The sequence below is a fragment of the Orbicella faveolata genome, unplaced genomic scaffold (assembly GCF_042242905.1).
Source record: "Orbicella faveolata isolate gen_17 unplaced genomic scaffold, um_ofav_v1 contig_34, whole genome shotgun sequence".
NCBI lineage: Eukaryota > Metazoa > Cnidaria > Anthozoa > Scleractinia > Merulinidae > Orbicella > Orbicella faveolata.
In genome coordinates, this window is record NW_028301563.1 from 13,767,822 (window position 1) to 13,783,387 (window position 15,566).

At 37.9% G+C, this 15,566-nt stretch overlaps 1 pseudogene; it reads left to right on the forward strand.

Moving 5' to 3' along the window:
• Positions 1 to 1,090: 1,090 nt before the first annotated feature.
• On the forward strand, positions 1,091 to 4,257 carry LOC149104905 (RAD52 motif-containing protein 1-like; annotated as a pseudogene).
• The last annotated feature ends 11,309 nt before the right edge of the window (positions 4,258 to 15,566 follow it).

A 15,566-nucleotide genomic window follows, 5' to 3' on the forward strand; every position in this document is an offset into this window, starting at 1 on the left:
AATGTGGAAGACGGCAAAAGATCGAAAAATGCAACTTCGTTTTCAGGGCCCTCTCTCTTCCTCGAGAAAACCCAAGGGAGGAAGAGAGAGGACCGTGGGAACAAGGTTAGGAAAGTTGCGAGCTTATGCCTCACAAAGGGTTAAGAGGACGAGTGAGTGATTACCCTGTATAGCATTTATAACTGAGGGCTATAACTGAGCCAGACATGAGTTACACAGCTACCCATAGACTGCGAGGCTCTTCGTGGGAAAGAAAGTAGGGAAGGAAGAAAGGAAGAAGGGCCTGCCCGCATCACTTAGAGCCCAAGAAACCCCGTTGATGCGACGCGGAGCGAGTTGTCAGAAATCAGTCAATCAGCGCTGGAACACCAAATATATATGGATTGACACCTTGTCCACGCGATCTGTGTCGGGCTAGAGGATACTGGGGTACCGGATGGCCACGACTAATGCAAAATATAATTTGACAAGGGAGAAAACATATGCCAGAAAAACTCAAACGACTATTGCAAATATTTCAAAGTCTCACTGAATATCTTGTCCACAGAAAATGTGTTTTGTCCAGCGGGAAGGGGTTTCGGTACATTATTATTATCTAAGTTTAAAACAAGGGAATCAATGTAGGACAAAAATCTTATCTGTCAAAAAGAGTCCGGCGTAAACCGTAAGCAGGTAGAGAAATTAAAAGACAGAATACCGTAAATCACAACTGCTGCCAAATTTCGGCTGAGCAAAATAGAATTGTCTTTCAGGATATTCAGCGATCGTTGCTCGATCACTCTGTGGAATTTTAAAAAAATGACCAAAAAAAAAGTAATAGGATTGAGTGGAGCAAGATCAAGACTCAACGAGTATAAAGAAAAAAAAAAAAAAAACTAGTATCTTCGAACCCCACCCTTATCAGTGATATTGTTTTTGAGTTTCTACCCAGTTATCCCAAACACTATTGTCAGGCGAGCATTTATTTCGCTATCGAGCTTAGTTTGAGGGAGTTTGAGGCGCTAATGACGCGAAAATCGTACATAGTAGGCATGCCCATTGCAACACAAGTCTCAGGTACACAGAAAACCACTATATGATTGATACACCACAGGTCAATTTTTCTACTAAAATACCGCTGAGTTATCGGACGATACGCGGGAGCGCGCGGGAAGTTCAAAACAAACATGGCGGACTCATCAGTTGAACTAATCGAGTTTTTTCGTCCTCATAAGAATGAAGTTAATCTGTATGTCACCAACATTTCAAGACGGCTAGAGAAAGAAGTGGTACAAGTAAGGATTTCTTTGTGTATAATAAGATGTTTTGCCATATAATATGGACAAAAATGGTGTACAACTGAACAATAAGAATTGTCGTTTTCAATGATTCAGGTGAAACTGCTTGAAATATTTTCCCAGTTTGGATTGGTGTATGAAGTACAAGTGATCGATTCATCGGATAGTTCAGAAGGTAACTTATTTTTCTTGTTCTAAGTATAACATTGCTAGAGCCAGAAGCCTATCACCTAGCCTAGGTGATATGCATCTGCTAGAACTCATTACCAGTCTGTCAGTTTAAGTGTTTTGCCTTAGCTGAATGAGCTACAACCCTGGTCTAAACTAGTTGTGACAAAAACTATATTGAAAAAAATATTATCATTTTTCCATTCTTACTGAGTAGATTCCACAATGTCGTTAAATAAATGGAGCTTATACCCCTCCCCTGACTTGTAATGTTTGTAATCATGTGTTTTTGGTGGGGACGGGGATAACACAAAAACTTTGTCTCTTGGTTTTCAGACCAAAACAACATTGAATGGAGGTAGTGGGGGGCTACAGTGTGGTTTGATTACATTATAGTATCACATGCAATTAAAACAGTGACAATACTATCTCGACAGTTTTTTGCAGGGTTGTAGGACGGTGTAGCTAAGTGCACTGACCACTATAAACATTCAACATGTAAAATTGGTTTAAACTGTCTTAACAAGCCAACTTGGGATGATCCATTTTTAATCTGATTACTTCCCCACCATGCATGAGAAGGAACCTAATCAAGGCTGCATGTAATAAACTAAAGTAAAGTCAAAAAGTGATTATTAATTAACTGGGTGATTGTCTAATAACATGAAAATTATCACTTTTGCCATCAGCTCCTGAGGAGTCCACTGTGAATAATTCTGACCTGAAATACAGTTCTCTATATGCCTTTGTCAAGTTTTATTCAGCAAGGGCAGCAAAAAAGGCAAAAGAGAGAATAAGTGGAAAGAGACTTTTAGGAGGCCAATTTTTAAAGGTCAGTTTTAGTTTTCCATCGTTGTTGATGTTAAAATTCTGATGTATGATTTCTAAATTTTTGTGAATTAGGGTTTTCTGAGAGAACCTCAGTCAAGTCCAAACACTTCCATTTGGGTAATGTGGGTCACCACAATGTGTCATCAGTGCAGGCACTTACTGTAACTCTTCACGTTTAGTGACTTAAGAGGAGTGTAGCCACTTGCCTAGGTGAGGAGCCACTCCCCTTCATGTAACAGAAACATGCAACAGAAATTGTTCCTCTGACAAGTTTTTACTGTTGTACTTTTTGCAGCTAGAGAGGCTAGAAAATAAAATTGATAACAGTGATAGTCAGGAAAAGAACAATTCTTTGTATAGATGTGTGGTTAGACTGGAGATTAAAGATTGTGAATTATTTTGTGATGGCACTGGGCATGGTGGAGATCAAAACACGATACAGCAAAGGTTAGTACAGATCGATGGGTTGAAGTGTCAACACTGATATTTTTAAATTCATACAGTGGCTTGAGGACGTCCGTGTGAATTGTTTCTGTGCATCCTTACTGTGCAGGAAAATTCACACTCCACATTATGCATTGAGCGTGTGCTAAGTAATAAAATGAACAATAATAGGGCAGATGGCCATTGCTATGGATTTAATGATCTTGGATGTTCAGTGACCCCTATTTTTCTTTTGATAGATCATTTCCTCCACCGATTTTGTACATTTAGCCAAAAAAAAAAAAAAAAAAAGAAAAGAAGAAAAAAAAAGAAAATGTATTGATGCAAAGTTTGAATTTTTTTGCAAAATGCGCTATCGAATTCTGTTCTTTTTAGCTCTTCGTTTATCTGTGTGGTGGTTTCAAATGCCTCTTGAAGGGTTAAGTTATGTTGGCAACATTTGGAATCATTTATGCAACAGACCCACTTTTACAAAATATGACTAATATCATTTGCCTCTGTTGACTCACCTTTGATATTTAAGACCATGTAGACCATCTGTAAACCATGCTGAATTATGTATGCCAATTTGTCACATGCTTTATCTCTGAAATGACACAGATGACTGACACAGGTGACTCATTATCTGACTGAAGTAAGAATATTAAAAAAAATCAATTTACTGGAAAATGTTCATGCGAACGTCCTTAAGCAATGGCATCATAATCTGTCAATAGAACAATAATTATTGTGAGAGTCTTCCTTGTGGAAAGAAATCCGTGTCCAATAGCCCAAGGCTAGTAGATTTCTTTTGGAAACTTTGTCAGGAAATAAAGATTATGTGACTTTTCAACTTTGAAATTCCTAGTAAATTTTATGGCTCACAGAAAAAGACCCCACTAAAAGACTTGAATTGCTTGGATATGCCGAGAAACTGGCCCACAGACATGCATATGAAAATGCATTTAGAAGAGTGATTATCATATCTTTGGACAATGGCAAAGTTGGAGTAGACATAAACCAACAAGACATGCCTGATTGCAGTTTTGATGAACCTGCTGAGGATGGAATAGTTCATGTAAACCATATTGAAGAAATGCCTGTCAGTGATTCAGATGAAGAACACAGTGCACAATTAGAACTTCAGAATACAAGTAACTCTTCACTTGCTTGTAATGGTGTTGAAAGCTGAAATTGTACTTAATGAACCTGCAGAGGATGGAATAGTTTATGTAAACCATATTGAAGAAATGCCTGTCAGTGATTCAGATGAGAAACACAATACACCATTAGGACTTCAGAATACATTCAAGTAACTCTTCACTTGCTTGTAATGGTGTTGAAAGCTGAAATTGCACTTAATGAACCTGGAAAGGAAGGAATAGTTCTTGTAAACAATATTGAAGAAATGCCTGTCAGTGATTCAGATCTCCTATTTTTGATTCCAATTTCAACTGGAAACCATACTTACACGAATTGAGCAAGAAAGTTTCAAAAGGTATTGGAGTATTATCTAAAATTAGATATTATGTAAACAGGAATAAATTATTACATCAATTGTATTATTCACTTATTTACCCCTTCCTCACCTGTGATTTATCAACTTGGGGCAATACTTATAATTCTACTCTTAAACCTCTAGTAATTCTTCAAAAGTGGGCTATACATATTATGACTTTCTTGAAACCAGATGAACACTCTGAGCCTCTTTTTAAGGAATTAGAGATTCTTAAATTAACTGATCTTGTTGTCCTCCACAATGCACTTTTCATGCATCACTATTACTATAATCTGCTTCCATCTTCTTTTGAAAATTGTTTTTTTTTAGACCATATTGGGTCAAAATTTTACATTTAGGTTGTCTCTTTTAAGACTGATAGAATACAGACTGATAGAATACAGTGAACATGCATTTTTTCTTTAAATTTTCGTGGCTACTGTTGCTAGGCAACAGTAGCCATAATGTTGTTCAATGTTTTATTCCTGTGAAAAATCAATTTTGAGGAAAAATCCGGTACTTCCCAGGAATGCAATAATGTGACAACACCTTATTATCCAATTTTTGCTCTATTATCTGTCAAGTAGTCGCTTATGGGAGGTTAAAAATGAAATAAAATTTCAGACTTTTAGTTCCAAAAAGTGGTCGCGGTCACTTACGAGAGGTGGTCACTTACAAGAGGTTCCAAATATAGTGATTTGACTGGGAAACTTTTGGTATTTTGGAAAGCTGGTTGCCGAGGAGAGGTGGTCTCTTACGAGAGGCGGTCACAACGGGAGGTTCCTCTGTATTTATTTAAATCAACAATTTAATGGACACTCAGGATAATTTTGCTGCATTTTTGGTCAAAACAATTATCATTGTAAATCTGTCTCTAGATGTAGCTACACTTAAAGTGGTACTGTGATCAAATTTTTCCCCCTTGATTTTTTAGGTGTATCACATAGAATTCCATGAATAAAAATGCCGTTTACCGTTTGCAAATGTCTGCATTAGTTCCGGAGATATTTAAGTCTGAAAAATGTGTAAAATATGCAAATGAGATGACTGATAATGTCCTACACTCAACCCAATTTTATATCAAGTATACAAATGGAGCTATCTTGGTCAATTTGCAGCGCAAACCATTGAAACTTGGTAGGCTAATAGTTCTATAGAAAACACACCTATGGCTATAAAAAATTCTGTTCCCATGGCAACTCACTCTTTTCCAGTCCCCACCCACTTGATTTCTATATGTTAGTGATTTTCAGCTCGCAAAACATTAAACGAGGCCACAAACTTGAGCTAACATATTTATATGCTTGCTGGATGAAGCATATGAGGCACCATTTGCAAATATCAAAGTGGAAGGCCAAAGATGGCCAGAAATGCCTTTAATATTGGGGAGGTCTGGAACCCAGTATGTTGCCATGGTAACCAAACTGTTAAGCTCATATTGTAGAGCACATTTAGCAGAATCCTACTGCAAAGAATCAAACATTTCTGATACAAATTTGCTTTTTTCATCACATTTGATCAAGATTTGGTTGAGTGTATGACGTCATCACTGGGCTAATTTGCATATTTTTAAAACTTGAATATCTCTGGAACGAAAAGAGATATTTGAATACAGTAAACAGCATTTTTCTTCTTGCACAGGCTACTTGTTTATGTTTTAACATGGTTGCGATAGGAAAGATGCAATTTTCGTCATAGTACCACTTTAAGGAAATCCAAACCCCCCCCCCCTAGGGGGGGGACTCCCATATAAAGAGGATGGGGGTGCTCTTCTGAAATTTTGATAAGAGCCCTTAAGAGGTACTAAGATCCTGTTTTGTGGGCGTGGGTTGAAATGTTTTTCACCCCTAAGAGGTACCAATTCTAAAACAACACATTATTTCTTGTTATATAATTTTCGGTTCAATACAGCAGAAGGTACGGCAAAAACTCTCGCTGTTGACCTTTGAGGCTGAACACCATTAGATTGAGGTACCAAAACCGCTTTTTTAACCCCTAAAAGGGACGACGAGGAAGCCCGTCTTTTTTATTTGAAAGGTCGAACGCTTTGATACACAGACGAGATGAAACGCAGATTGAAGTAATTATACAAAAATCGAAGAAGTTAAACATTTAGCCAGGGCCATGTAATGAGAAATCAACTAATAGCGAGGTGTGATAAAAAACAGGGTTTTGCTTTCGACTCACGTTAACCATTTGAAGGCGTTTTGCGTTCTTTACGCCTTCTGGTCGCGCGAAAATTGGGGCGAGAGCGAAAAATCGACGGAGTGGGTGCTGGTGGGACGAGTGAGAGATTGCGGAATTGTTGTTCATTCATGCACAGCAAATGCTACGAAGGCGATATGACATGTTTGTTTGATCAATGTTTGGTAGTCTAGGACCATTCTTTCCAAAAATCGGCCATAAATGGTGATGGTCAATAGCCTGCAACGTTCTTTCCCGAGGTAAGAAGTGCTTGAAGTCTTTAAAGTATTGATACTTGGTTAACTCAGCTCGTATTTATATAACGCACGCTTGTTAAATAGCATACGCAGCAAATTGCATTCCAGAATCTTAATAAAGTTGGATGTCGAGGCTGTTATTTGAAGGCCTTAGAGATCACGAGATTCATCAAACAAAAGCTATTAAAGTAATAAGCTCGTGTTGCTGAGATCTGCTCGCTGCAGATGAATTTTGTTATTTTCCTTGTGCAGCCAGGATCACCCCTGGGGCCGGGGCCAGGGCTGGGTATTTACATATGTTAAGCTTAACTTACTCACGTGTTAGAACTTACTTGTATTGTGCGTTGTTTACTTTGAAAACACATGAAACTAAAACTGAAAAACTTACTTAGGGTTGATCCACACTGAGAACAAAACTTTTGTTTAAGATTAACAAACAAAACTGTCAGCACATAACTTGTAGGTGGTTTGGAATTAGCAAGGACGAAATAATTTGTCTGGCATGAGGGGAGGAGGGGGGAGGGGGGAGTGTTGGGGGGTGTGGGAAAATACATACAGCTTATCTATTTTGTGACTTTCAATGTCTTCTTTTTCGGCAATTGAGTGGGAAATGAGCTATTTATGTAATTACAGGTAGCTTTTATTTATAAAAACATTTGTGCAAAAATTTATTCAATTGTAGAGTATTTCTGCAGCAAGATATTGAGTAGTTGCGTCAGAAATTCAAAGAATACCTAACTTGAGATGGTGCAAACGACTGTAAAGCGGCCTTAAACAGCAGATGTTTGAAGCGTAGAGGGGACTACTCCTATATGAAAAGGTCGGAGATGCTCGTCATTTGGGTACAAATCAAGAATTCTGGTCTCACTTAAGGTGTTGACAATGAAACATCACCATTTTTAGCTGTCAAAGTAACCTTTAGGGTGAACTCAAAGAAATAACAATTAAAAGAAACACTCTCATTTAATTCCTGGTTTTAGGCTTGATTTTCTGCTGATCTCTCGAGTACGTGAGTTGGGTCTACAAGTGCGCGAGGGATCCTTTCTCGAACAGTGGCTAGTAATCGAACCTATTCCGTTTAAAGTGGTATCTTTTAGGGGTCTAATGAAGCTCGGGCAACTCCCATATTAGTCTTCTTTAATTTAGGAGTTAAATTCAAATTTTCCAACGAGCATCCATGACCTTTTCATGTGGGAGTTTCCCCCCCGCCCCTGGGGTTTCAATTGTGATCCAGTGAAGGAGTGAAGGAGTGATGGAGTGAAATCAATTCACCACTACAACTTGGAAAGTAAAATTTTTCAAGTTCAAAAATAGATATTTTACAAGTTAAAAACTAAGACCTAAGACAACCATAGAATCTCAAGGTCTGGGTTTGCTTTAATTTGAACTTAAATGTCAGTCTGGATCACAAGTAACAAAACAGTGCTATTTAATAATTCTTGGATTCTTACAAAGCCACCTAGAGATATGAGTGCAAGATGAAATAAAGAATATTAAACTACAAATTAAAATAAATAGGGAAAGCTCAACTAAATTGGAATAAAATTTCATTTCTACATGTGCAAGTTTTGGTGCGAACAGTCACACTATTTTATGTACATCAACTGGCGTGCATTTTAATGACTAAAGTTACGCGCGCAAATGGCTTGCATATATTGAATGTGACTTCATAGTGGAGCTATAAGAAATTCGGAGGGGGTCTTAGGTCTTAGTTTTTGAGATTCGGAGGGGGTCTTAGGTCTTAATTTTTGAGATTCAGAGGAGGTCTTAGGTCTTAGTTTTTGAGATTTGAAGGGGGTCTTAGGTCATAGTTTAAGTTTTGAGATTCGGAGGGGGTCTTAGGTCTTAGTTTTTGAGATTTGGAGGGGGTCTTAGGTCTTACTTTTGAAATTCAGAGGGGGTCTTAGGTCTTAGTTTTTGATATTCAGAGGGGGTGTTAGGTGTTAGTTTTTGAGATTCGGAGGGAGTCTTAGGTCTTAGGTCTGTGGTTTATGAGACACCCTTTTTTGTCCGCATTACTTCCGGGTGTCACTGTACTTAGCATGGATTACCTCAGTCTTTTTATTTATTTTGAATTCCAACAACCAGTGAGAATAATTTATAAATACGTGACAGCTTGTTATTAAAACAAACAGTGCAGTACATGTGTCAGAGCCAAGGTCTGTCAGCTGCTCTCTCTAGGTTAAATTTTAACATGTTGTTCAAGGGCAGAAAAAACCACAGGGACGACAAGCTCAGGTTATTGAGTCAGATAGGAGGCAGTGTGCATTTGATTGCTTGGGGCACCAGACTTGAAATCCGGAGGGAAGCCAAGCTGACTGGTTATGAGTCAGATAGGAGGTAGTGACAGTGGCTGAGTGGTTGGGGCACCAGACTAGCTGAAGTTGTTTCTCTTCAGACCTGAGTTCAGCTCCATCATGGCAGTTGTGAATAGCCAGCTGATAAAATTGGTAATCATAAAGTAATGATTGAAATGACTGAAATTTGATAATCTAGGACCGTAATAATTAGACAGACACTAAAGGATAGGAATATTAGCTATTTGTTGATTTTTTGTCTAATTTGCCCTTCACCCACCACCAGATGTATAAGTACCAATTGTAAAACATTCCTTGATTTTATTTCTTTTAGTTTCTACAGAACTAGACCTTTCCTTAGTTGATTTTCTACTTACACAGCCATTAACTTCTTATTGGTTATCATAGAACATCTGATCACAAACTTAATGAGTATATTTGATCGTGGCTAACTTCAGGCATACGTAACAACTTCAGATATATTTCCATAACAGAAGCAGAATTGTATCCTTCAGCTTACTTACAAATGATTGTTTCACACATTGCACTCTCTTGCTGACATATTTGCTAGATGTCTGTTATTTGTGTTGCTTCCATGTACTGTACAAGAAAGAGAAAAAAGTCCAGTAATTATAGCATAATAGCTGTCATAGTGAAAAAACTACTGGACTTTATGTAAAGTTAATGCGTGGGAATTTATAAGATATTTTAAGAAAATTAATGGGACATCTGTTAAAAAATCTTTATTTTAAAAGATTACTGCTGAAACTAAATTTCTCTTTTTTTGTAAAAAAATATCAATGTATGAAACATGGTTGTAATAACTGGATACCACTGAATTGGGCAACTAACCTAACATTGCTTGGTATTGAATATTCTTTTAAAAACTAGTCTCCCATTCAGGGGGGAGGAGGGGGGGGGGGAGTAGCAATGTTGTCAGCTGCTGCTAAAAGATATGGCTGTGATCATATTCAAATTCAAATTCAGATTTCCATACCTAATGGCATACATACACATTATCATACACACTGTCAGACATGCTGCTGAGTTATCAGTTTTAAATTTTGAAATCCAACTGTTTCCAAGAAAAGTGAGGCAAATATTTCATGGAAGACTGAAATTGATTGTATTAATTAATTTATCTTTTCCCTCTTGACCCACGCTGTACTAAAAAAAGATGGAAATTATTGATGGTAACCAGCATGTAGGTTGGGGGGGGGGGGGGGGGAGGGGGAGACAGTGAGGCATGAACTTTCCACTACCCATTACCTGTAATTTCCAGACCTTGCACCTTCCTTAGCTGTTGTTATAATTATGGTGTTTTTGTATCGAAAAATATCTCAAAGGACCTTACAATTAATACTTCACTTCATGTTCCATTACCGTCAGTTGGGAATAATAATTATCCAATTGTCTCTTTTCATGCCTTCTTTAGAGTTCCCACTCGATTTTCTGCTTGTTTGTGGCTGTAAGCTCACCCTTACTCTTTACTTCAGATTTATATAATGCAGCCATTAATGGGAGAAGTGGCTGTAAATGGGAATTTGGAGATTCAGCATGTGTGTTTGAGGGCATAAACAGTTAAGGTCGGCAGCCTGTTTAGATTTAAAATTGATACATACTTCAGTGTGCATCATTGACATACAATGCGTGTGCTTGAAAGTTAGGTAGGAGAGTTTGAAAGAAGCTAATCAGAGTTAGTTGAGGTATGGCTGAGAGTAACCCTGGCTTGTTGAGCGCTCTCTGAACTTCTCCAGTTCATCTGGCCCGGGTTGTTTGACAATGCTATCCAGTGGATAAATCACTATCCAGCAGATCAGTGTCAGCAAATTAAAACAAACCATGCTATCCACTTGATAGGGATTTATCTTGTGGATTAAGTGTTATCCAACCTTCGAACAATTGTGGCATTGTTCAGTAAATTAATTGCCAATAGGAATGATGGAAGAGTTTGATGTTGCTTGTACCATAAAATGTGCATTATATTGATACACACTAGTCTTACAGTTACCGAGTTTGATAGCATGGCTTTGCTACATGTATATAGCTACAGTGAAACCTGTATTAAGCAGACACCATGGGACACTCAATAGCGTCCGCTCAATAGAGGGTGTCCACTCTAAACAGGTTCTAATATATATTAGTGTAATTATATACTGTAGTTCATTATTAACCCGTTTGTAACACAGTGTAACACGGTGGAAGATCAAAGACTGCTCAAAGCACAATGTTCAGTCAGTCAATGCATCAATCTGGAATAATCTACTTAAGTTTAAAACGACATCGCTGAACAATGTTAAAGGAGTGAGGTGAGCTTTTAGAAGTAAAAAGCCCTTGAAGTGTCCGCTTATTGCAGGTTTTGTGAAACAAAATGGCTTAGTTAAATATTGGTGTCTGCGTCTGCTTAACAGAGGTGTCTGCTGAATGCAGGTTTATTTTACAGTAAATGTTGGAAGAAAATTAAGGGACCTCAAGCTGGTGTCCACTTAATAGAGGGAGTCCGCTTAATAGAGGGTCTGCTTAACACAGGTTTCACTGTAGCTATGTCACATGTATAAAAGGAAATGACTGAACTTTGTTCATGACAGGCCAAACTAAAAGAAGAGGTACCAATAACCTGAAGGTTGTTATAACAACAGGGTTGTTAGAGTTGCCCTGTAATCAACAGTTAGACTTAGTGGTAAACATAATTTAGGCAGCCAGCCTGAATAGGTGTTTTTAGTGGTGAGTTCGAACATGATCGTCAAATAAAACTTGTGAAATTTATTAATATGCAATTTTTGTTGTTCAAGCTTAAAAGCAAACAATCAAAAGACGTAATCAGTTAGTGTCATTCTGTTTTCAAAATGATACAGGCGGGGTTTTTTGTATTAAAATTACGGAATGCATAATTTGTATTGAGGTTTGCAGCTCATTCATGTGACCTGAATAGTGTCTTTTCATTGGATCCATTCCTTTGGAAGTAGCAATGAATTTTGCAAGTATATAAATAGAGAATACCACTGTTTGCATTGTACTTCTAGGTGAAATTACTTAACAGTTGCAGCTGTACAACAGGTTTATCCTAAGGATAAATTCTGACGCTTGCGCTGTCTAATGGAGGAAGCCAGGCGATTTTATGAAGTACTTCTATTGGATGAGTGCTCATGGTGTTAGTTGTAATTATGTTGTTAAGTTTGTAGGATCTTTATATATTACACAATGTAACTTTCAAATTAAGTCATTTAGTTTAATCTGAAAGGGTTAAGGTTGTATGAGTTAGGGTTCAGTTGTACTCTTTGTTTTATCATATATCATTATTATCTACTAATTAAGTAAAGGAAGCTAAAAATTGAGCCAGTGGAAAAACAAAACTGCACAAGAAAAGATGTTTAACATTCTTGAAAGTAACACGGGTGGTGATCGGGTGGCCGATAGTGAGTGAGTTGGGGCTGGATGGTCCATGTTAAGTGGTCAGGGACATTGTGTTGTTCTTAGTCAAGATAGTTTGCCGTCACAACACCTCTTGATACAAGGAGGACTGGATGCAAGGGTGTACATGTATATGTTGTAGTTTAAACATAATGTATTTTAGGTAAGAATGTCTTAAGCCAGGTTATTTTGTTTTAACTTAGGTTAGATTTTGCAAATAACTTTATTTATTTCTTCATGTTTGGGCTTTTCTTAAAAAAGAATAACATGCACACCACCCACCTCCCTGACTGTCCCTAACCCTACCCTACCCTTAAGGGGACACGAAAAATAAAAAGGATAGGGTTAACGCTGTTCATTGAAAACTTTGAAAAGAACCCCTAAGAGGTACCAAGATCCTCATCGTTTTTATATGAAAGTCCACCCAGTACCCTTTAACCCAGCCAGGATCCCATTTTAACCCCCACGTTTTTACTTTGTACTCACCTAGATTCACCCAATCTCTCACTTTCATCTTTACTTGGCTATGCAAGCAATCATTACAAATTTTGGAATATTTAATGCCTAATAAGTTATTGGTTTCCAGACTGCCCCATCCTCTTTGATGAAAATTAGACTAGTTTGAAATCATCCTGACCAAAAAAAAAAGCATTTTTAACTACAACATATATACATGTGTACCAGTCTGCCTGGTGAACTGTGGAACTGTTGGGCACTTTGGATAACTGCCTTTGGGGAAGCAGTTACCTGTTGTGGACTAGTGTCCAACTCTAACAAGAGCACAGGTAATCTTGTTTAAGGGAACTGTGATGAAGTGTAAACTACAGTAGCCCGGAGCCTGCTGGTGAACTGTGAAACTGTTGGGCACTTTGAATAACTGCCATGGCTTTTCACTTTGCTCCTCCATTTTGGTAGCTATAGGAAAAACTCTCTTTCTTTTGCTGTTTTCTACAAATCTTAATAATTTCCTTAATTTTCAGGGATTAAGTAAAATATTATAAGATATCTAGCCTCCGTTGTCCTTTAAGTTTTGAATTTAGCTTTTAAATTGTTCCTGAACAGGTGGTTCTGCTGTTGGTAAAACATGTTTGGGATATAGCTATGTTCACGGACCAGCTGATTTCGATCCTGATACTGATGAGCACACTTATTCTGGTGAGATGTTTAGTTCTAAACAGCATTATTTAAATTTAATAGTAAGTTTAATTGTTACATGACCAAGTTAGTCCAGTCAAAGCCAATAACCAAAACTAACCAATTAGATTGCTTTATTGCTGTTCCATATTTTCGCTTATGGCTTATTTGTTTACAGGAAATAACCTACAGGTCAAAGCTTGTTAATCGTTTTCTTCCAACTTTTCCCCGTTTTGCCTCGCGCTTACGTGACCAGAGTCACGTGGACACGAGGATATGGAGGGTTTTTGCTGTATTCCTGTGTAAGGATTCTTCCCATTCCGATCCTAATGAAGATTCCTGTGTAAGGATATTTCGCAATTCTGATTGTATTCTGTTTTCTTGACATTCTATTAACAGCATGAAAGCATATCATCGCATCACGCTACTTGGGTTAAACTCAGAAGCAGGTCAAATCACTCTAGACAAATCACACGGAACTGATTCGCGTTGACTGGTTTTTGACTCTTCTGTATCATTTGAATCCGTGAAATGAATTTGAGCAAATAACAACATATTTAAGCTTAAAGTTGGCTTTAATTACAGAGCCACGTAAAGGCCCCTGAAATGGAATCTATTTTAGAAAACCCTTTTTGATAAAGGGTCGTAAAAGCTGAAGTCTCAAAAAACTAAATACCACTCTAACATGAAAAAAAGTCTAGAGATGGAAATGAGCCGATTCAAAACTATCATATAATGCGCACTTTCTGACAATAAGCAAACAGGTGTAAAACAAAACAAAACAAAACAAAAAATAACTGTCAATAAGGGCCAGATTGTGTCAGATCGAATTGTGTTCGTAAAACTACCGGAAGTGAAAATACGCTCCTGTTTACTCTAGCTAGCGTTACACTTGCAGGAGTAACTGCAGAATATCCTGCCACATCGAGCCCGTCACTGAAAATGGGTGACTACGGGTATGCGCAATTTATTTGTAACATGAATAAATTATATACTTCAGTTTGAATTAATGAGTTTCTGCGTACTGCGTAGCCGGCTACGAAGAATTAAGTGACAGGACATTCTGCCGTGAAGTCCGCTTAAATTGCACTTGTTTGGTCGGGTAGTAGATTTCCTCGCACTCTAAAACAAGTGACACGTTTAGTCGTTTAGTGTCAGGCATGAGTAAACGCTATGTCAGCTCCCAATCAGGATATGCGCAAAAGTGAAGTCTATATTACCTTTCGAGGTTTTTTCTAAACAACTAGACGCTCTAAGAGCGTTTACTCGGGCTTCGTACCACAGTATCAAATCGTACCATACAAAAACGCGTGTTGGTCATAATAAAAGCAAATAAAAGAATCAGGATATTTTAGCACAAGAGTTCCGCTTAGATATTTACTATTCAAGTTGCTTCGTTGAGTATCCTCCTCATCCTATCGCAAGTTGTGAGTTTAAACCATTTTGGTTCAAGAATGAAGCACAGCTGTCTACGCATTGATTGGGAAGTTGTTTGCAAAGAATTTTCGAGGTCTTTTTACAATTTATGGCGATTACTTTGCTCATGCTAGCGGAAATTATACGAAGTTTGTTTGCTGGTCGTGGCGATCCGGGTAAATTGTGTAGCTGAACATCTTTGCCGTGTTGGGATCTTAAGCCCTTTTCAAGAGTCATATCTCCTTTGGAGAGCGAATAATCCGTTTCGAGAGAGCCAAAACAGGGGCACCCAACGACCGTTTTCTCTCTAATGCTGTTAGATGCTGTTTTAGGCTATCTGGAGTACTTTTAAAGCTCTGTAGGTTAATTTTAGGTTGCACTAAAAAAATTTTATCTGTTCGGAGATTCTAGGGGAACTTGAGTATTCTCGAATTTATTAGGGCTTTTTTGTCCATTTCCCGAAAACCTTAGGTCTTATCGCCTTTCCGAAAATGATAGCTGACCTTTTTTCGGTACTCAAAACGACATTTTCAACAGTCCGAAAACAACAGACATTAAATTTTTCATATCACGAAAGTTCGAAGTGCCAATTCTCTCAAGAAAATCAGAGGGGATTAAAGGCCTTCCGAACAGATAATTTACCGAAACGATCCGTTGGGTGCCCCTGCCA